Source organism: Eutrema salsugineum, unplaced genomic scaffold (assembly GCF_000478725.1).
Source record: "Eutrema salsugineum unplaced genomic scaffold, Eutsalg1_0 scaffold_8, whole genome shotgun sequence".
In the NCBI taxonomy this organism is placed as follows: Eukaryota; Viridiplantae; Streptophyta; class Magnoliopsida; order Brassicales; family Brassicaceae; genus Eutrema; species Eutrema salsugineum.
The window spans coordinates 11705017-11727157 of NW_006256414.1; the positions used below are offsets into that span (position 1 = coordinate 11705017).

The 22141-nt window shown below is 43.1% G+C and overlaps 1 non-coding gene across 1 annotated transcript; it reads left to right on the forward strand.

Moving 5' to 3' along the window:
* The first annotated feature begins 7887 nt into the window (after positions 1-7887).
* On the forward strand, positions 7888-7994 carry LOC112082397. Its single transcript, XR_002897069.1, has one exon. It is a non-coding gene; the product is annotated as a small nucleolar RNA R71 (small nucleolar RNA).
* Positions 7995-22141: the final 14147 nt, after the last annotated feature.

The window sequence follows — 22141 nt, forward strand, 5'->3', positions numbered from 1 at the left end:
AGGGGTTGTACAACTGATCCTTGAGGACATAGAAGGAGATGTTACACTGCTTATCAAGCATGGTGAGGCCTCGGTTAGGCAGTAGAACTTGTGTACCGTCCCTGTGCATCAGCGTGAAGTTGTAAACCCATCTATCCCCTGACTTGCCTCCGAAGAAACCGCTTTTACTTAGGTATTGCTCATCAATGAGATTCGGCCTTGATGGTGAATCAGGGAATATGAACCCTTGAGCTCTCAAAATTGTAGTGACAATCCAACCGTTCTGAAGCCTCCTTGCTCCCTTCTTCTTTCGGTCACACCACACATTGTGTCTATAGGTGAGCATTTGGATCGCAAAGAACGCTCCTAAAGACGGTACATGCATTGGCCCTTGGTACTCCTTTTTGTTCTTCATTTGAGTGATGAGCGGCTTAAGTCCAAGTCCTAACAATTCAAGCTCTGCCGTGTGAATGACACCAGGGTTGTATGTAGAGAAGAACGTAGAGGCCAGGACCCGGTTGGTGTATCTGATTGCAGGGTTCCTGATGCAGCTTGTCTTGCTTTTGCCTCCCAAGTAAGGCCCAAAAGATATCGTTTCCCACAACGCGGCCAACTCATCACGAGGGTACACAAACTTGTCAAGCGAGCTTCCATTCCTTTCAAATCCAAATATCTCATCAAGCTCCTTGAAACTGAACTTGTAGTGCACGCCTTCTATGTCAAACTCAATGTGTCCGAATCCTTTGCCATGTAGACGCTTGGGATCTCTCTTGGGGTAGATGACAACCTCCAAAGTGGCAAGAAACTGTTGTGTGATCCCCTCGTAAGCAACATTGCTCATCATGAAGAACTCGGCCAAGCCCATGTTTTGAAAGATGAGTGTAACATCATCGAGTATCTCAAGCTTCCTCAACAGCTCCATATCAGGGAATCGACCTTGAGCTACTCTTATAGAGTTAAAGTGGTCCAAATACTCCTCAGTAGTCGGGAAATGTTCCTCCTCGGGCTCGGGCTTTGGTTCCTTCTTGGCTTTCTTGGCATAGTCGGGTACATGGGGAACTATGGCTCTCAGCTCATCTCCATCGTTCTCAGTGGCTGCCTGCTTCCCATTCCTTCTTGGTTCAAGGGTTGGAACCGGAGGGAGCTCGGCGTTCCTTGCTCGCTTGGCGGCTGGCTCACCATCGGATCTCGCGGAGGGTTTCTTGCTTGTTCCACCATTGCGTGCTACGGCCACGGCTTTCCCTTTCGTGCTCCTCCTCTGGACCTCATTTTTGTTCGTCTCATGAGTGGGAACAGCTCGGTCGCCGGTCATCTGCAAGACAGATCCTCAAAGAAACCGTTAGAATCAAGTACAACGACAAGCACAAGTTTCTGAAGATAGCAAAGACATAGCTTTTTCTCTAACAAGATCATAGTTATAGCTTTGTCATACATCAAAGAGAGAAGTAAGAACAAGCCAGAACAACCGATTAGAGACAAGTTATCAAGACATTTCAGCTCAAGTACACAAATCGTCATTAAGACCGATTCCAAGCGCATTTTCTCAAGAATTTTAAAAACTCAAGAACAAGTGATTTTCAGAACAAAAACCGGTTTTTCTTGTGTTGTCTATCCTGATGGAATTTTTAAAATTGTTCCCAGAGGTCGATATGTTCTAAAAGAATCGATTCCACATTTTACAAACTTAAAAGCTCGCAAAGAATGAAGAAAAAAAAAAAAAAAAAAGATGAGTTCTTTAAGAAGCAAATACCTTTGGGAATCCAAGATTCAATGATGAATAGACAACACCCTAGCGAGTCTAGAATGCTTGGAATCACAAGAAATGGATGAGAAATGAGAGAGATATGTTCTTGAAATGCAGAGAAAAGAGAGAAGAAGGCGAACTCTCGGTTTTGGCTCGGGATGGAGGCTGGTATGGGCGGTGTCGCGCTTTCCAGCTGGCGCTTGGACTGTAGTGGGACTGGTCCCCCTTTCTCCTCCAGCTGCGACCGTTGACTCGCGCCAAAACAGCTTTGACCGGGCGTTTAAATTCAAATTACCGCGCAAAGGCTTCCAAATGGCGCGACTTTGGAATGACGTGAGCCGTACGGACTAGAGTGGTTTTTCTCGTGTTCTCTTGAGCGGCCTCGACTTGTTCTACCCCGAGGGCACTAAGCCGAGTGGGCTAAGCTCAAGTTAACAAGAATTTCCCCGCGGCCTTCAAATCTTTTCCTTAGTCCGTGCAAACCTTCTTCTTTGACTCAAGTGTCCCAAGTGTTTATGTTTTTGATCATTCTTGAAATTGGGCACCTCGGCATGCTCCACCACGAGGGTATCATGCCGAGGTCACTTGTTTTTAACAGAGAACACTTGGTGCTGGGGGTTTAAACGGTCCTGCCTTGGTGTAAACTGGTCGCGGCCTCGATCGAGGTTTTAGACCGTTTGAGATGAACCTTGCCCCTCGGTATAATCATACCGAGGTGTTTACACCGTGGGTCTCCCCCACACTTAGTCATCTCACCACATAACTTCTTAAGCATGGCCATGGTGAAATTAAGTCGAGGAGTTTAGCTGAGGTTCTCAAGCTATTACTCGGTAAAAGATGACCGCGGTATGTATATACCAAGGGTCGATACCGAGGCTAAGTACACTCTAGGACTTAATTCATCAGGCCGTGTCATTTTCGAGCTTTTTCTTATTCTCATCATCAAGATTCACCATCTAACTCCTGAAACACTTAACAAACCCTTCAAAAAGCTTCAAGTAAAAAGAAAAAGAAGATGAAAAACGAAATATTTACAAGGATAAGCTTGGGGTGTCTCCCAAGAGCACTTTGTTTATCGTCACTAAGTTTGACTTTCCATACCTTTTCAGGCTGATTCTGGTTCAAGAAGAGGAACTGAGGTAGCTCCCTCTCTTGTTTCTGATGCCAGGTAGTGTTTTACCCTCTGACCGTTTACCACAAAGCCTTGTCCATCTTTTCCTTTCAAAACAACCGCTCCATAAGGCCTTACTTCAAGAATTTCGAATGGACCGGACCATCTGGATCTCAACTTCCCAGGGAATAGCTTAAGCCTCGAGTTAAACAACAGAACTTGGTCCCCTTCTCTGAACTCTCTCTTGTGTATCTTCTTGTCATGAAGCGCCTTGGTCCTTTCCTTGTAGATCTTAGAGCTCTCAAAAGCATCTAACCTGATTTCCTCAAGCTCATGAAGCTGTAAAACCCTCTTCTCTTGCGCAGTCTTGATGTCAAAGTTCAGAAGTTTCACTGCCCACAATGCTTTGTATTCCAACTCAACCGGTAGATGACAGCTTTTCCCATAGAGCAAGTTAAACGGTGAGGTTCCAATGGGGGTCTTGTACGCGGTTCTGTAAGCCCACAAAGCATCATCAAGTTTCTTGCTCCAATCCTTCCTAGATGAGCTCACGGTTCTTTCTAAAATAGCCTTTATCTGTCGGTTAGAGACCTCCACTTGACCACTAGTCTGCGGATGATAAGGTGTGGCCACCTTGTGCTTTACTCCATGCTTCCTTAAAAGACTCTCAAGAGTCTTATTGATAAAGTGGCTTCCCCCATCACTGATTACTACTCTTGGAACTCCAAACCGTGGGAAAATGATACTTTTGAAAAGCTTTACCACCACTTTTGAATCGTTGGTTGGGGATGCAACAGCCTCGACCCACTTACTCACATAGTCCACCGCGACAAGGATGTACTGATTTCCGTATGAACTCACAAAGGGACCCATGAAGTCAATGCCCCAACAGTCGAAGACCTCGACCTCAAGGATTGGGTTTTGGGGCATCTCATTCCTCTTGGATATGTTACCGTGCCTTTGACAAGCCTCGCATCTCGATACCACATCTTGAGCGTCCTTGAACATAGTCGGCCACCAGAAGCCGCTTTGCAAACTCTTGGCAACCGTCTTGAATGCACCTAAGTGACCACCGTACGCTGAACCGTGGCATTCTTGTAGCACCGGATGGATCTCTTCTTCGGCCAAGCATCGCCTATAGAGATGGTCCTTGTTAAGCACGTAAAGATACGGCTCATCCCAATGATATCTCATCACATCTCTAAAGAACTTTTTCCTCTGATAGGCATCAAGATCCGGTGGCTCTAAACCGCAAGACAGGTAGTTCACAAGATCCGCGAACCATGGGAGGCTTCTTTCCTTGATCGTGTTGGCCTCTTCCACCTCTAAGTAAGACCGTACCAGCATGAGATGTTCCTCAGGTAAAGCATCGTCTATGGGGACCTTTTCTTTAATCCTCAGCCTTGAGAGATGATCTGCGGCCCCGTTTTCAATGCCCTTCTTGTCAAGTATTTCCATGTCGAATTCTTGGAGCAATAGGACCCATCTCAAAAGCCTCGGCTTAGCGTCCTTCTTAGACATCAAGTACCTCAAAGCCGCGTGATCAGTGTAGACCGTGACCTTTGATCCCACTAGATAACTCCTGAATTTGTCAAATGCAAACACAATGGCAAGCATTTCCTTCTCGGTGGTTGCATACTTTTCTTGGGCTGAGTCCAAGGTGCGGCTGGCATAATAAATCACATGGAGTTTCTTATCTTTCTTCTGCCCCAAGACAGCTCCCACGGCATAGTCAGATGCATCAGTCATCACTTCGAAAGGTAAAGACCAATCGGGAGCTTGTACAATTGGTGCACTGATCAAAGCCTCCTTGATCCTCTTAAACGCTTCCTCACACTCTTCATCAAAGATAAACTCCACCTCTTTGCAGAATAGCTTAGTTAAAGGCCTAGCTATCTTGGAGAAATCCTTAATGAACCGCCTATAGAACCCAGCGTGCCCAAGAAAGCTTCTTATCCCTTTTACAGAATTCGGAGCTTGTAGGTTCACCATTACCTCGATTTTGGCCTTGTCTACCTCAATTCCCTTCTCTGATACCTTGTGCCCCAAGACAATGCCTTCTTGTACCATGAAATGACACTTCTCCCAGTTCAATACAAGCCTATGCTCCTCACATCTCTTTAGAACCTGAGAAAGATTAGCAAGACATTCGGAGAAAGAGGAACCGTATACGGAGAAGTCATCCATAAACACCTCAACTTTCTCTTCAATTAGATCAGAGAAAATGTGCATCATGCATCTTTGAAAAGTGGCCGGTGCATTACACAAACCGAAAGGCATTCTCCTATAAGCATAAGTGCCATAAGGGCAAGTGAATGTCGTTTTCTCTTGGTCTCTTGGATCTATTGGTATTTGGAAGAATCCAGAGTATCCATCGAGAAAACAGAAGTAAGGATGATTGGCTAATCGTTCAAGCATTTGATCAATGAATGGTAAAGGGAAATGATCTTTTCTTGATGCAGAATTCAATTTCCTATAGTCAATGCACATGCGATGGCCGGTTATAGTTCTTTGGGCTATGAGTTCATCCTTATCATTTTTTACCACCGTGATACCACCTTTCTTGGGCACAACGTGCACAGGAGATACCCACCGAGAGTCAGAGATTGGATATATGATCCCTGCCTCAAGGAGTTTTAGTATCTCCTTCTTAACCACCTCCTTGAGGTTCGGGTTAAGGCGACGTTGGTGCTCAATAGAGGACATGGCTTGGTCCTCCAGGTGGATCCGGTGAGTGCATATATCAGGAGAGATTCCTCTTATGTCGGCCAAGGAATACCCTATTGCTCTCCTGAATTTCTTGATTTCGTTAAGCAATGCACGTTCTTCATGTTCAAGCAAACTATCGTTTATGATCACAGGGAAAGTGGAATTCAAGCCTAAGAACGCATACCTGAGCCCTGTTGGTAGAGGCTTGAGCTCAACAGGGGGAGCGTCTGCCTCATTCCAATCGGTATCAAAGCTACATTGGCCCGGAACAGCTTCCTCGGCCTTTTCATTGTTCTTGCGCGGATTACCATCGGCCTCGATATGAGTTGCCACGGCCATGATATCCCGAGGTGTCTCCTCTGTTCCCATGGACCCCTCGCTGTCTAAAATGTCGAGGCCACTCTTTCTGAGCTCCAAGAACCTAGCCTCAGCTCCAAGTTCCTTCGGTTGGTCCAAAAGTTGCTTGTACACCTCGTTTTCCTCGTTCAAGTACCCGTGCTCGCTTTGTTCACGTGTAAGGACCACTTGTAACGGATCCTCTGCGTTCAACTCTTCCAGGAGCTCATCAGCTAGCTCCTCCATCACTTCCACATAGAAAACCTGACCTCCAATAGTCGGTTTCTTCATCATCTCTTTCACATTGAACTTCATATGCTCGGAACCGATGTGTAGTTCAATCATTCCTCCTCTCACATCTATAATGGCTCCTGCGGTCGCTAGGAACGGTCGGCCCAAGATGATAGGGTCCAATGGTTCCTCGTCCATTTCAAGAACTATGAAGTCCGTGGGGATTTCTATCTCACCGATCCTCAAAGGCAAATCCTCAAGCAAACCCACCGGTAAGCGAACCGATCTATCAGCTAGTATAAGAGAGATCTTGGCCGGCTTGTAACTCTTGTATCCCAATCTCTTGGCCACCGTGTATGGCATTAGGCTCACAGAAGCTCCTAGATCACACAAGCAGTTTGAGAACTTCAAGTGACCTAAAGCACACGGTAAGGTAAAGCTGCCCGGATCGGATAGCTTCCTTGGTATAGACCTCCTTTGTATTATGGCGCTGCATTCATGGCTCAGTATTACCATACCCTGGAGCTCCTTTGTCTTGTTGAGGATCGCATCCTTTAGAAACTTCCCAAGCTGTGGTATAGCTAAGAAAGCATCTATAATGGGTAAGGTGAGTTGCGTGTTCTCCAAGTGTTTCTCAAAGACCGCTTTGGCTTTGTCTAAGATTTTCTTCTTGAAACGCCCTGGGAACGGTATCTTGGGTTGGTAAGGTGGTGGTGGAACGTATGGCTTTTCAAGCTCAGTTGTCTTTTCCACCTCTTTTCCTTTGTCCTTGATCGGTTCTTTCTCAAAATCTGCTTCTTTACACGCATCACCTGAGGCTGCCTCCCCCTCTGATTGCTCATTGGCCTCAATGAGCGTAGTCTTAGGCGTTGGAGCTTGTATTTCTTTACCACTTCTCAATGTAATGGCGTTCACATACTCCTTGGGGTTTGGCTCCGGTTTACCTGGTAAAGCCGGGCCTCGGGATGATGTAGAGGCTTGATTCTGCTTAAGCTCTCTGATATCTTGCTGCATTGTCGCGTGCTGGCTCTCAACTCTCTGTTGACCCTGTAACAGTTGCTGTAATATCCCACAGACGTCGTTTCCCATCTGATTCTGACCCGTTCTCTGATTCTGTTGCTGATTACCCATCGTTTGCGGATTGAACCCTGGTGGAAACTTGTGATGTTGCGGTTGGCTGGTGAAGTTGTTACCCTGAGCTGCTTGATTCTGCTGAGTGTAGCCGTGCTGTTGCCCACTAAACTGTTGCTTGGGCTGGAAGCTATTCTGATAAGGAGCCTTTTGAGCGTAGCTTTGTTGTTGTTGCGGAGCAGGGTACACTTGATCGTGAGGGTTAGCTACATTCGGGTTTCTGTATGAGAGGTTTGGGTTACTGTTGTAGTTGTTGAACCGCTGATACCTCTGCTGATTCCCTATGTAGTTCAGCTCCTCTTGAGTTAGACCATCTTCGTTTACATTATCAAAACTTGGCTCTTGCTCATCAAACTCGCCTACAAAGTGTATTGGCTGTTTAGTCGCCATCAGAACTTTGTCAAGCTTGCTCTGAAGCTCTCTGATATCTTTTTTCATACGCTGTTCTTCACCAGAGCCCTCTGTACGGTTTGCTCTATCAAAGTCGTCGCCATAAGTATCATTAGACAGGGCTAGGTTCTCGACTAGTTCCATTGCCGCATTGATCTCCTTCCCAAGAAAATTTCCATTTGAAGCTGTATCGAGTTGGTTTCTGATCTTGGGGAGTGCACCTCGGTATAAAGTACTCAAGAGGGATGCCTCTGAGAAGCCGTGGTGGGGGCATTGGTTAGTGTAGCTTCTAAACCGTTCCCAAGCTTCGCTAAAGCTCTCGTTGTTGTGCTGCGTGAAGCTTGAGATCTGGTTTCTGAGCTTAGCCGTGCGTGATGTGGAAAAGAACTTTGATAAGAACGCCAGTTTACACTGCTCCCAGGTTTGTATGGAACCCCTCGGGAGGTTCCTTTCCCACTGGTGAGCTTTATCACCGAGGCTGAATGGGAACAAGCGTAGCTTGAAGCTATCTTCCGAGACACCATTGATCTTAGTTAGGTCGCAAACCCGATCAAACTGATCTAGATGCTCAAGAGGGTCTTCTCCGGCTAGACCGTGGAACTTTGAGTTCTGCACCATGTTGAGGAGGGAAGCTTTAACTTCAAAGTTGTTGTTTTGAACCGGTGGAGCTTGAATCCCAGCTCGGTATTGGTGCGCATTAGCTCGGTCGTTCTCTCCAACAAAGACCGGAGGAGGTTGTCTCTGAGCTTGTGGCGGTGGCGGATGAACATGGTGGGCTTGTTGCTCGTTCCTATTAGCTTGTTGTTGGTTTTGCTGAGCAAGCCTCTCGTTCCTTTGAGCCTGTTGTTGGTTAACATAGGCTTGTTGTTCGTTCCTGCCTGCCTGCGCCTGATTAGTATGAGCCTGGTGTTCGGCTTCTTGAGCCTGTTGCTCGATCCTTTGCTGCTCTGCCATTCCAAGTCGTTCAAAATGCCGTTCCCTCTCGCGAGCTCGCCTCTCAATCCGGTTGATGTTGTCGTCGTACGGTAGAGGCGGTTCTGTGCTCCGAGACCTGGTTTTCATGCACCTGAAAGCAACACAAGAACTTGCAAAGAAGTGAGTAAAACAAAGAAAGGTAAAATCTTGAACTCAAGAACAAACAAAAGACTAATGCTCCGACAAGTTGGCAACGGCGCCAATTGATAGATAAGATTTTTCTTTAAGTCTCAGGGCTATCAATCCCCTTTGTCGAAGTAGCACAAAGAGGTATCAATCCAGACAAGTCAACGAGACACTAGACTATGATGTTTATTCATTTAAGTCAAGACAAAAGGTGAAGGTTTTGAACTAAGCTAAGTAACAAACGACTAAGCATGAAAGGTAAAGCAAATGATTAGATCTAAACAGAGACAGGATGCAAATAATAACTAAACGATTCAGATGATGATAATATGTAATAAAGCAAGGGATTTTAGACGAGATACTTGACTCGGGTGCTTCCAAGTTCAACTAGTTGGTTAATGAATCAAAACATCAAGCGGTTTCATTTAACTTTGAACTCAAGGCATGTTAATCTTCTCATGAAAGTATTAAGCATCTAAACTGATTCTCCTTCATACCAAAAATGTCTTTTGAGAAGCATCGAATCAATCAGCAATAAGAATCAGTTCAAAAATGTCATTTAAGAGAACAAACTATCACTCTCGCGATGAAACTCTTAAACCCTTAACCGAGTGGTTCAGACATTTCTACAAACACTTTTGATGCGAGATATGTCTCAGATCTGAACCTCAAGTGATGTGCTTGGATCCAGCCTAGAGATCTCGTCGGTTAAAGAATGAAATATGCAAGACTAGACACCTAAACCCACTAATCTACCTTGAAAGCACCCTAATCTACTCATCTAAAGCCGCTTAAACGACTACTCACTAATCATAACGAGCTCACTAAGTCCTTTGCAAGACGTGTAGCTGGTCATGATGAGGAGTTTAATGTTAGATGATAAAAGAAATAAAGAAAGAACAAGATTTTTCATGCAAAAACGAGATATCGGATTAGAATGATCAAGGTTCACAAAAGAGGCAAGTTCTTAAAGCTAAAAACAGATAAGAGATCAGATGATTAGGTTTTTAGTCTCAAAATGTATATATAGCAAAGGTAAAGTGTCGCGGGTCAGCCCGGAACAAACCGGGTACTGAACCGCGTTCTTGGGCTGATGGGTGAGTGCCACGGTGTGTCGGAGAGTGAAGCCGAGGTCTTCATGTCGAGGAGTGCACGTGAGTCCAGATCCAAATGAAGATCTCGTGAAGAACACGTCAAGAACATGCATGAACCCTAGTCTTTGATCCATCTTCACGTGTGTGTTCTTGAGCAGCTTTGTTCTTGATTCTGGGCTTGTGACAATGGACCTCGGCATGAAATGCCGAGGCGCTTGGATGTCGAGGGGTTCGGGAGAACAGGGTCCGGCATGCACGCCGAGGTCGCTACACCGAGGTGCATGTTCAACACTTAGTCGTTTCCAGCTCCATTCTTACGTGTGCATGCCTTGATCCCAACGTGCCGAGGTATCAGTACGAGGCCCAGCTCAGGATACTTCCAAAATATGAGCCTTGACTTGGCCGATGTCGAGGTAATGATGCCGAGCCCTGAAGAAACACTTAGCGCGTATCGCAACATATTTGGGCCCGTATCGACCATGTCGCCTTCCGGAAGCAGTAACTTTCGACCCACGACTCCGAATGCTCTGAGACCAGTTTCATAGTCAAGGTGACTCAATAAACTCGAACTTTGGTGAAGAAACCGTCGGAGCTTGGGTAGTGGAAGTCTTCCTGGATTTCACATCTTTGAACCGCATCGAAATCACCGGAAAATAAGCTGTTCGGACCGATGTGAACTCCGGAGACTTTATCTTTCAAACCACTCGTCCGAATTGAGCGATCCCTACTGTTCTGAAAAGGTATTTCACAGATCTCAAACTTTGATGAAGACCGGGTAAGCTGATTTGGTCCGGAAAAGCTCCGTCCGCCGTGACCTTTGTACTTCGCCGTTCAGTTCTCGGATGCGCGTAATGTTGATGCATCTTCCGGAAGCTGTATCTTTCTCCCTACTGGTCCGAATTGGATGATTCCAACTGTTATGGGATCTTTGTTTGATTATCTCCAACTTTGCTGAAGACCCCGCCAACTGATTCGGACCGGAAGGTTCCCCGGATTTCTGATCTTTGAATTGCGCAGACAAGGACAGATTTTGGTCGAGAAAAGCTTCCCGCGGTAAGAAAAATGACCGAGGGCTGTGTACCGCGGTGAGCTTTTTGGTCGTAAAAATTCTTTCGCCTCGGCCAAAACTCGACCCGCGGTATTAACGCCTGATCTTCGACCCAGGCTGACTTTGGTCGATCGGTACGGACTTTGGTCGGTGCTGAACGATCGGTAAGCTTTTTGGTCGAGATTGGACGATCGGTAAGGATTTTGGCCGGTAATGAGCGATCGGTAAGGATTTTGACCGAGGTTTCTGTCCGTCCGGTACGCGATTTGGCCGAGAAATTCCTCCAAGCAGTTTTCACCATTTTTGACCGTTTTCTTCACCGTCTTCTTCTCTGCTCCTCTTCTTAAGCTCCAAATGACTCCCAAAGCACCTGATAAAGACCTCAAAACATGCAAAACTCTTTGGGACCTAATGCAAGCCCTAAATCCTATTTTCATGCCTAAAGACTCAATTTACATGGGAAAACTCATGATGAGGATTCTAAAATGCACTCTAAATGATGTAAAATATAGACATATCATTTTCTAAGAAATCTCCCAAAGATCCTGATGAAGATGCACATCAACGCCCTGGTATGAGTTTATATGATGCTAGTCTACCCAATAAAGAAGCTGGAGAGGTTCGTATCAAGTACAAGAAGGAAGAGACGGACTACGAGCAGTTTACATCCGGGGCCGCGGGTCCAAGCGTTCCGACCGCGGCCAATGCCTTGTTTCCCGCGGTCGCGACTCCTCTGACCGCGGGAGTTGGTCGTTCAGATGCTCCTCCGGGTTTTGAGAGGAAAATAATACATCTCCTGTCCCAACTTCAACCTCCAGCACCTAAAAAAGCAACTCAGGAAGAATAAAACCAAGTTTCAGATGAAGAACCAGATTGGCATGAATCATTACCTTGTATGATGGCAAAGGAATGTGTTGAAGATTCAGCTGACTCTTCAATCCAAGAAGACCAGACGTGCAGCGAGATAAAGATGCCATACATTGATTCAATCATTGAATATGACGCTGCAGCTTTCTTTTGTGAATCATATTCTGCGTTTGAGACACCAGCCAACACCTACAGAGAAAGGCAAGTTCGAATTCTCCATAAGGTCAAGACTGCAGGTCAGTTTCTTATCTCTTGTTCTATTAGAGGAGAAATGTTTAAAAACGTACTTTGTGATTCTGGAGCTTGTCTTAACATGATGTCCAAGGCAATTGCTTTGAGACTTGGTATTAAACACCTTCGCAGGACTAGAGCAAAGATTATCCTAGCTGATGATTCAAATGCAACACCTCAAGGAATAGCTCATGAAATTCCTTTGAGAATAGGAGATTGCATACTTCATGTCGACTTCTACATTGTCGAGACGAGAGATGCAACATATCTAGTGATTCTGGGATGGTCTTTTCTAGCAACTTCCGGAGCTATAACGGACTGGCCTAACCGGAGGATTTCATTTCCTAATATCGACAAAGATGTCTTCACAGAAGCTGTTCCATACAACAGCAAAGCAGGAAAACGTTCTGCAACAGAAGATTTTGAAGAAAAACTTTGGAGTGACGAAGAACCTGCTAAGCAAAGCAAGGAGATGTCGAAAAAGACTTGTCTCAGGACAAGGTCTTCTTCATTGGAATAAGTCACGTCCAACACCAAAAGTAGAGCTAAACGACTTAAAACAGAAGCGCTTAATGGGAGGCAACCCATTTAGGTATTGTTTTCTTTAGGATTTTTCTTTCTTTTTCTTTTGATCTTTTTCTTTTTCTTAGTTTCAGGTGTTTCTTATAAAACAAAAAAGCCAAAAAAATCAAAAAACCAGAAAAAACCAAAAAGAAGGATGGCACCTGACTGCTCGGCCCAGCAGGAACCAAGGAGAAGCAGGAAGAGGCCGTGATATAAGCCCCCGCGGTCGCAGGTGTTCGGACCGCGGGAAACACATGTTCGACCGCGGTCGCGTAGTTCTGACCGCGGCCAAGCACCCAGTTGCCGCGGATGCGTGGCCCCTGACCGCGGCACTTGGTCGTTGAGATCCAAACCCGCCCCAAACCACCCACTTCACCCCATTCCACCTCACCAATCACCCTCCACCTCATTCATCACCTTCCACCACCTTCATCACCACCTAATCACCTTCCCAAACCCCTTCGAATGAATCCGATTCATCTCCACCAGCATCCCGGATCCAGGTAAGTTCTCTTTGTCCTTACCAATTCGATTATCTATGCATTTTTCTCATCCAATCTCGACTTGTTTCACACTGAGGACAGTGTGATTTAAGTCCAAGGGAGGATTTCATCCCTTTCTAACCACTTTTCTTTCATGAGTCTTGCATTATCTACACTTTTTGTATTTTTCTTAAAGTTTTTCAAAACCTGTTTTTTAAAACAAAATACGTTTTAAAGGGAATGGTGAACATGAATCAATGATAGTTGACTGTGTGCTTTAGACTGTTCCTAGTGACATGCTCATTCATGATTTAGGACTAGACTAGGCGGTAGCTAAGCACATTTGAAACGAAGTACCCCAGAGGAATTTGAATGATTTCGATTTAGATGAAGGGATACACTAGCTCTGTTTTATTTGGACTTAATTTGGACTTAATTTTCTCATTGAAGCATTATACCAGGGAAACGAATCATACATTCAGGACTCCTTTATCCTTTTACCACTCTTTTTTGATCCTGAATGGCTAGTTCATCTTTAGCTAGTTCCCCACCTTAACCAATCCTCTTTCAAACCACATGCACTCTTGTTTTCTATTGTCTTATATGCAGATAAGTGCAAAAACGTTGGAGAGAAAGAGGAACGACGCAGTTTTCAGTCACCAAGGACAGAGACCTGCGATTTGCCGGAAGAGTTCCCGGAAGGATTCAACACAAGAGGAAGCTCAGTTTGCCTTAGAAAATCTCAAATTTTGGTACAATCTCGTCCTCTAGTCTCTCTCTCTCTCTTTAAAAGGCATTTCCTATTCGAAAAAAAAAAAATCCGAAAATAAGAAAAGAAAGGAAATAAAAGCCTTAGAGAGTCTAGAGAGGTCGAAATTTAAGTCCCAAGGCAACTGGAGTTCGATTTTATGGAGTTTTGGAGATTGTTTTTTGATTCCCGGAAAGAATCTAAGTCTGGGGGAACAGCTGTTTACAACAAAGGAGGAAGGATTATGCAACAACATTTGGCAAGAAGAAGTGACTGAAAAACTGTGGTCATCAACAGGTCCTTATCTCTCTTGCGGTTTTGCATATTATCTTGCATCCTCCAGATCTTCAGGTAACCCGAAACACTTTAACTTCACCACTTAAATAGCCCTTTAATGCCAAACGCCGTCTACCCTGGATGATGTCTTTAATGAGAACTCACTATTGAACTTAATGAATGTAGAGAGCTAGTTGACTGGAATCAAGATTTAGATTGTTTAAGTTTTGCATGACGGAAAAAGTGGACTAGTATCTCTTGTGCATTGGTGAGAATTTTCTAGACTAAGTTGTGGATTGATGCACCATCTTTGGTCCTAGTTTAGGAGTGCATGTCTATGAGATTTGTGCATTTCCTATTTTTGTTTTCACTTAACCAGTTTAGGCTTTTGCTTTGTTTGAGGACAAACAAAGGTTTAAGTCTGGGGGAGTTGATAACACCGTATTTTGACCACTTTTATGGATCGTTTTGAAATACTTTTTCTATGTTTTTAATTGCTTTCAAGTACTTTTATCACGTTTTTCTAGTATTTGTAGTTCCAAGACTCTTTTCAGGTAACTTAAGGAAAAGCTTAACAAAATGGATAGAAAACCAGATTTCAGCTCAGAGTCAAACCGTCAGAAGTTCACCCTTGATTGAAGGCCTTCTCACCGTCTGATCCAGCTCAAATTTTGAGACCTTAAAGATGGAAGTATCAGCTTTCCAGTTCACTTTACAGCTTGGCAATCCAACGGTTCAATCAAAAGATACGCGAAGCGCAAGATGTCCCGTAAACCAGCCGGCAAGCATTTCCACCCGCGGCCAAACACTCATTCCCCACGGTCAGGAGCATCCCGACCGCGGCAAACCATTCATTCCCCACGGTCAGAGCCCTCCCGACCGCGGCCATCAACCTCCGAGCCCAAAAAGCCCATTTCTGAAGCCCACATTTGGAGAAACCCTAAGTGACGTCCAGAGAGGTCTTGAGCACTATAAATACATGTCTTAGGAACCCTAAACGGGGAGAGAATATCATCATCATCTATCATTACTTCATATTTTTATTGTTTTTGCTTTAGGTTTTAGGGAGAGAGAGATTTGTTCTCTTGAACCCTTGTTCTTTCTTTTTCAATTTCGGTTTCTATTCTACTTATTAATACTATGTTTATGATTTCGTTCATTATGTCTGAGTAGTTTTGTTGTTGGGATTAAGGGATTTTCGATGGGGATTTATATGTTCGATGAGGATTCCATGAGCTTTTGAGCCGAATCTTAGAACTTTTTCTTCTGAATTCGTTTTTACTGCATGAGAGTAGCGTCATGAACTACAATCTGATCCAGATGCTTGGTGACACGAAAGTGTTCATCCGGTGTCAGATCTAGTTTGGGAGAGCAAAACAACCATAGGAGTGGAAACCTACCTATGGGCGATTTGTGAATTAGGACGAGTCTTAAACATAATGCATCTCTTCTCTTCCAGGGCCAGAGTGGAAACCTACTGGTCAGGGTTAAGAGAGATAGTTGTCTATGATCACGACAGTGGCGTATTCATACGACAGTGGCGTATTCATACTTCCGTGACTCCAGTTCGAAAAGTTTAAGCTAAGATCTTATCAATTTTACTCTCTAGCAATTTTTTGAATAGTTTGTACCCCTGATAAAACTTCCTTGAACCCCAACGCTTTCTTTTCCATTGATTTACACCGTTTTTATTTCAAGCTTTAGTTCAATATTGTCTTTCCTTTTTAGTAGATTTTCATTTAAGCAATTAGAATATCCGTTTTTCTCATTTTTAGTCATTTTCATTAAGTTTAGTTATTACGCCATTTAATTCCCATAGTTTCTTTTTAGATTTCGTTTTTACATTTTAAACACACTACCAAACCCCCACAAAACCGTTTTGGTTCTAGACTTCCTTACTTAATACTTATTTCAAAGGCTTTTTGCAGGAAAAAATCCTCCTTCCATGTGGATTTGATCCCTAAGTACTACAATCGATCAACTGTGCACTTGCGGCTATTGATTTCATTTAGGGTAAAACTTGACAACACTCGACACACACCGACACCACATCACTTCCCCAGAGTTCGTAGCCACTGTACACCCAAAATGATATCTTTGTTGCCCAATTCCAACATCATGAAATCAGCTTTGAATTCATGTGTCTGTATGGTAAAAGGAACATTTTTACAGATTCCAGAGCTTTTTGCAGTTATTCCTGTTCCTAGAAGGATCTCTCGTTCTTTGTAGCCCCTTGGTTGTAGCTTCGGTTTTGTTACTACAGATGGATCAATAAAGTTGTGGGTGGCACCACTGTCCAGCATGACCACTACCTTGAGTTTCCCAATAGTACCCCACATCTTTGGTGTTGGTGGCGAATCTAAGCCTAAGAACAAGAATAGTGATAACTCCATAAGTTTTGTAATGTTTTCATTTTCATCTTCAAACGTGTCGACCCATTCTTCTTCAACCAGTTTCATTTCTGTGCCATCTATTACTGTTAAAAACCTGAGTTCCATGTTCTTGCACTGATGCTTTCTGGACCATTTCTCTTTACATTTGTAGCATAACCCTTTCCTCTTTAGTTCTTCATACTCACTCTGACTCAGTTTTGTATCCCTGTTGAGTTTGACTGATTCTTCCACGGTTGTTTCTCATTGGTGTTTGGCTTCTGATATCCATTTCCATCTGCTTGATGTTGAATTGTCTTATTCCCCTCTTTGTTACTGTCAAGGTACGAGTTTGTAAACCCGTTGTATTGAACATTGAAGTTTGAAGCTGACCGTAGATGTATATATGTTGTTCTGCATTGTTGATGTTGTGATGTCGCATTAGCAATTGCTGAAAAAAAAGCACTATCTTCCATTCTTATTGCTGCGTGAAAGTGTTCTGTTAGTGTCTTTGGTTCTTTGAGCTTGATAACCTCTTGAAACTCTGGCCTTAATCCCAGGTAAAAGACATGAGTCTTGTTAGCTTCATCTACTCCCTTAACAATGGTAGATAACTCTTCAACTCATTGACATAGTCTATTATTGATCCAGTCTGTTTCATGCTAAACAATCTCTTTGTTGGATTCTCTTCCAATTTAAGGCTGAATCTAGCAATAACTCTTTCCTTAAATTGATTCCAGCTTCGAAACTCCTCGATCTCTATTTCTCGGTTATACAGTTTAGCACAGCACTACAAGAAAAACACCGTTTTACAAAATCGTCGTTATTTCGTCGTAATAGGGCTATTACGACAGACTACCGACGATTCCAAAATCGTCGTAAACTCATCGTCGTAATAGACAAATCGTCGTAAAATCGTCGTATAATCTACGACGGTTTTTTTTCATCGTAACATCGACGGAAAAAGATCGTCGTAAATGCGTCGTACAATTTACGACGACTTTACATCGAATTGCCTCGATTTGGTCTTCGCCTGGACCGTCGTTAAGTCGTCGTTAAAAATCGACGTAGAATCGTCGTAAAATATACGACGCAATTTTTGTCGTAATTCAATCGTAATATATTTTATCATTCCGTCGTAAAACCGTCGTAAAACACAGACGTATATTTATCGTATTAGTCGTCGTACAATTTTGTCGTAACTTCGTCGTACCGGTTACGACGAATATACGACGGTTTAATAAAATAATAATAATAATATTACGACGATTATACGACGTTTTTTATAATTGAAATAAAAAAAATTAATTCGAATTAAAATTTAAATTAAAAAAAAAGAATTAATTTACAATTTAAAATTTAATTAAATTTCAAATTAAAATTAATTTTAGTAATTACAAAAAAAAACCCTAAAGATCTAGATCTAAATCTAAACTAAGGTCGATCCCGTCACCGGCCTGCTCCCCATCGTCCTCCACATGTTCTTTGTCGGGTCTTCGGGTAGAGGTTTCCGCCGCCTGATCCCCGGGTCTTCGGTTAGAGGCTTCCGGCGCCTGATCTCCGGCTCTAGGAGGATCAACCCCGAGAGACCGGAAACATCTCCTCGTCCGTCTGCACCGGTGGTTGCCTCCTAGAAGATGACCCTGCAGACGATCCGACAACTCCATCAGCTCGCAGCCTGTCCAACTGCGCCATGAGCACCGGGTTGTCAGCCCCCATGATCTCGAATAGACCGTACAACTGGTCGATCTTCGTCTCGTACTGGATCCGCATCTGATCGATCTCCTGGCGGATAAGCGGATCCGGTGTCCGGATATGACCAGTTGCCGTAGCGGCCGGGGTATCACTAAAACCCGCCCCTTTTTCTTAGGGGCAACCTGAAAATATTTAAATAAATTATATTAAAAATAAAATATAAAGTTAAAATTACATTAAATTTATTAAAAGAATTTACCTCTTGAAAAATCTGGTCCATCTCCGCCACCGTCAGCGTCGGGGTCGATTGGACCGAGCTACCTCCGGGAGACGTTGGACGCGCCTGCTGAGTGAGTTGCGTCTGTCGCTCCTCGATCGCCACACAGGCGGCGTTGTAGATCTCCTCCGCCCGAGGATCCGTGAATTCGCCGTTCCGCTTCTTATGGGTCTCGGCAAAGACCTTTGTCATCGGAGGAAGTTGTCCCCCGTTTTCTTCGACCTACAAAATCAAAATGAAAATATTAATAAGACAAATAAGAGTTAATAATTTAAAAACAAAAAATTAATAATTTAAATTTAATTATCATCATAAGTCGTCTCCCGGCAAAAGCAATCTGGCCGGAAGTGTGCAGGACGTTCTTCCGATTTTCCGCATCGTCAGTAACGTTCCTGAAAAATATATTCATTAGAATGTATTAAGGAGGAAAACACATAATTTAATTATATATTTAATATAAACACAAATTAAAATACCTGGATCCGGAACACTTGGTAGCAGTAGTCTGGTTGTGCGGATTCAACCAGTACTGGACCAGACCCCGCCAGACGGTATCGGCCATCGGCGCCGGCTTGGCCTTGTCGCCGTCGACCTCCCACTTCCGCTTCCAGTCGGAAACGGTGTTGTTGAGGCGGAATTTGACCTTCTCTTTGAAGGCTGTCTCCGCACGTCCGTGTGCGGATAGGAAAATAAACAAAAAGTTAGTAATTATTGTTTAAAATTTAAAAATAATAATATAAATCAAAATTTTAAAGTACTTACCGCAAAACAATTGAACCAAGTGTCAAGAGTTGCCTGATCCAGCTTCTTCCAGCTGGTATGGGGTTGTACAAAAAACCCTTTGATGATGTCCGCAACGTTACGACCGACCGCATTGTCGGTCGTAAACCTAGTCAAATGCAAATAAAAATTAAATTAATTTTAATTAATTATAAATATTATTTGTTTAAAAAATATTTAAAAAAAAAACTCGTACCAAAATGTTCTCGGGGCTCGATCCGGATCGAGTTTGTTCATAATTTCACGACCCGGTTGGCGTAGAAGATCATGTACCGTAAATTGGGCATACGGTATAGGCTGTATCGGGGCTGCTGGTTCGGCTGGTGCGGGGGCTTCTGGTTCGGCTGGTGGTGGTGGAGGCGGTGCCGGCTGTGGTACAACGACCGGTTGGAAAACCGTTCGTTGTGTTCCCGAGGACTCCAGGATGACTGACCCTGTCGCTGAGGTGGACGGGGCTGTACCGTCTGGATCTACCATCTGTCGGTAGTGGAACCTCTTTGCCCGAGGAGCCATATCTAAGTAATCTACAAAATTAAATAACATATAGTTACTAATTATATCATATATTTATAAATTTCGGGTCTATCTAAATTCCGAACCTAAACCCTATCTAAATTCCGAGCCTATCTCTTATTTAAACAAAACTATAATGAAAATAATTTATAAAAAATACTTACAAATTAGCTGGAGAGTAGGGAGAGAAGGGAGAGGTAGATTTCTAGAGAGAGAGAGGGAAGAGAGGAATGAGCGACAAAGGAGGAAAACTCGCGTCCCTTATATAGATTTTGTGTTCGTCGTAAAATCGTCGTAACGTTACGACGATTTTACGACGATTTGGTTGTATAACAGTCAGTCCACTGCATGACATGACACGTGTCATGATGGGAGCGTTTGACCATTACGACGGTTTTACAATGACTAAACCCTAAACCGTCGTAAAACCGTCGTAACGTTACAACATTTATAACCTCGTACTTCGGATCTGGAGCCAATCCGGGTGCTATCAGACGTATGATCCTCATCAGTGTTACGACGGTTTAACGACGGTTTTAGGAACATTAGTCGTAAAATCGTCGTAACGTTACGATAATATTACGACGATTTTACGATGTTAATTTATGTAAAAAGTTATCAAACCCTAAATCTTTCAAAAGGCTTATTGCATAAAGAACAACGCAAAGGTTATTGTATCCTAACATATAACAAAAGGTTTATAACTTTGCATGTATGACGGATTTAGTACATGAGATAGTAAATATTGAAATTCCGTAATCTAATATATAACCTTTTACTTAACATTTACAAAAACATGCATGAACTTGTAAATATGTATGTTTTTTTTTCAAATTTTTGATTTTGATCAGATTGATAGCATTTCATATAAAATAAGATAACCAATCAAAAATATTTGTGATATACCTTACAACCAATCAGATATAAAGGATTCAAAATCTTGGATTTCAATATCACGACGATTTTACGACTAAATAGTGAACACGTCGTAAAATCGTCGTAATATTACGACGATATTACGACTGATCGTCGTAAAGACGTCGTAATGCTTAAACCCTATTCATTCAGGGCTTAAAACCTAGACTTAGGATTTAGGGTTTATAAAAATCGTCGTAAAACGGTCGTAAAATCGAATTTTTTCCATTTAAAAAATTCAAACAAACAAAGTTACAAATTACATAATAACAAACTTCACTCAATACGATGCATGAAACTCAATCAGATTCATCTTCCTCTATTACTTCGTCACCATCACCGTCGTCTTCCGCCAAATCGTCATCATCGGTTTCAGCAAACTCATCATCACCTTCTTCTTCTGTATCATCGGGAAGATCTTCAACTTGCCTGTTCCGAGGGTCTATTAAGAAAATCTCCTCATCAACATCTGGTTCAGACAGATCTACGCAAGTGTCCTGTTCAAGTGGAACATCCTCAACCCCTACAATCTTGCCCCTCGGAGCCACTTTAACTACAGCTAACCATGAGATTCCTGTTGATCGAACTCGATGGTATTACAGAAACGTTACCTGTTCTGCTTGAGAAGCTAATATAAATGGCTCAAACCTGTTGTACCGTCGTGATTTGTTCACGTCAACAACTCCAAACTTGTTTAGACGTACCCCTCTTCCAACAGTTGGATCAAACCAATCACATTTGAAGAGAACAGTTTTCAGCCTTAACAATCCAGGATACTCTACTTCAATTATTTCTTGCAGAACTCCATAAAAATCTATTTCACCCTTCACACAAACTCCATAGTTAGTTGTCGTCCGCTTTGCACCGTGACGGTATGTGTGAAAAACATAGCCCCGAGTGAAATACATGGAGGCTATAGTTGTTTTTGCCATCGGACCTAGTAGTAACTCATGGAACCATGTTGGAAATTCATCCGGATCATTCGGGTCCACCTAATAAGAAAAAAATTTGCTTTACTTTCTTGATTTGGATCGGATATATATCAAAGTAGTCTTTTAATTAAAATTTTATACGTACTTGCGCTTTTAACCACTGGGCATAGTGTTGATCTTTACGATCATTGATTTCAGTTTCAGAAACCCCAGATATGCATTAACCTCATCAACAAATATGTTGAGAAAACAACAAATAGTTTATTAATACTGACTATATATATATAAATATATTATTAATTAAAAAAGTACATTTCGTACGATGACAACTCTTCACAATTTAGGAGGATATACGTATGTGCACTGTGATAATCTTTTTCATTCAACCACCAAACTTCTTTTAGTTTTCCACTAAGACGTCCGATCGGCGAGAATATGTCAGGTACACCCTCAACGGCATATGTTTGGCCAACTCCTCCATCATCATATCGACGAGTAGCTCTTTTGCGTGTTCGTACCTTCGGTGCAAAATAGTACGAAGTGAAGTGTGAAGTCTCTTGCGTCAAGCTTCCCGCCACAATTGAGTCTTCCACTTTAGCTAGGTTTTTGGCTTTACCC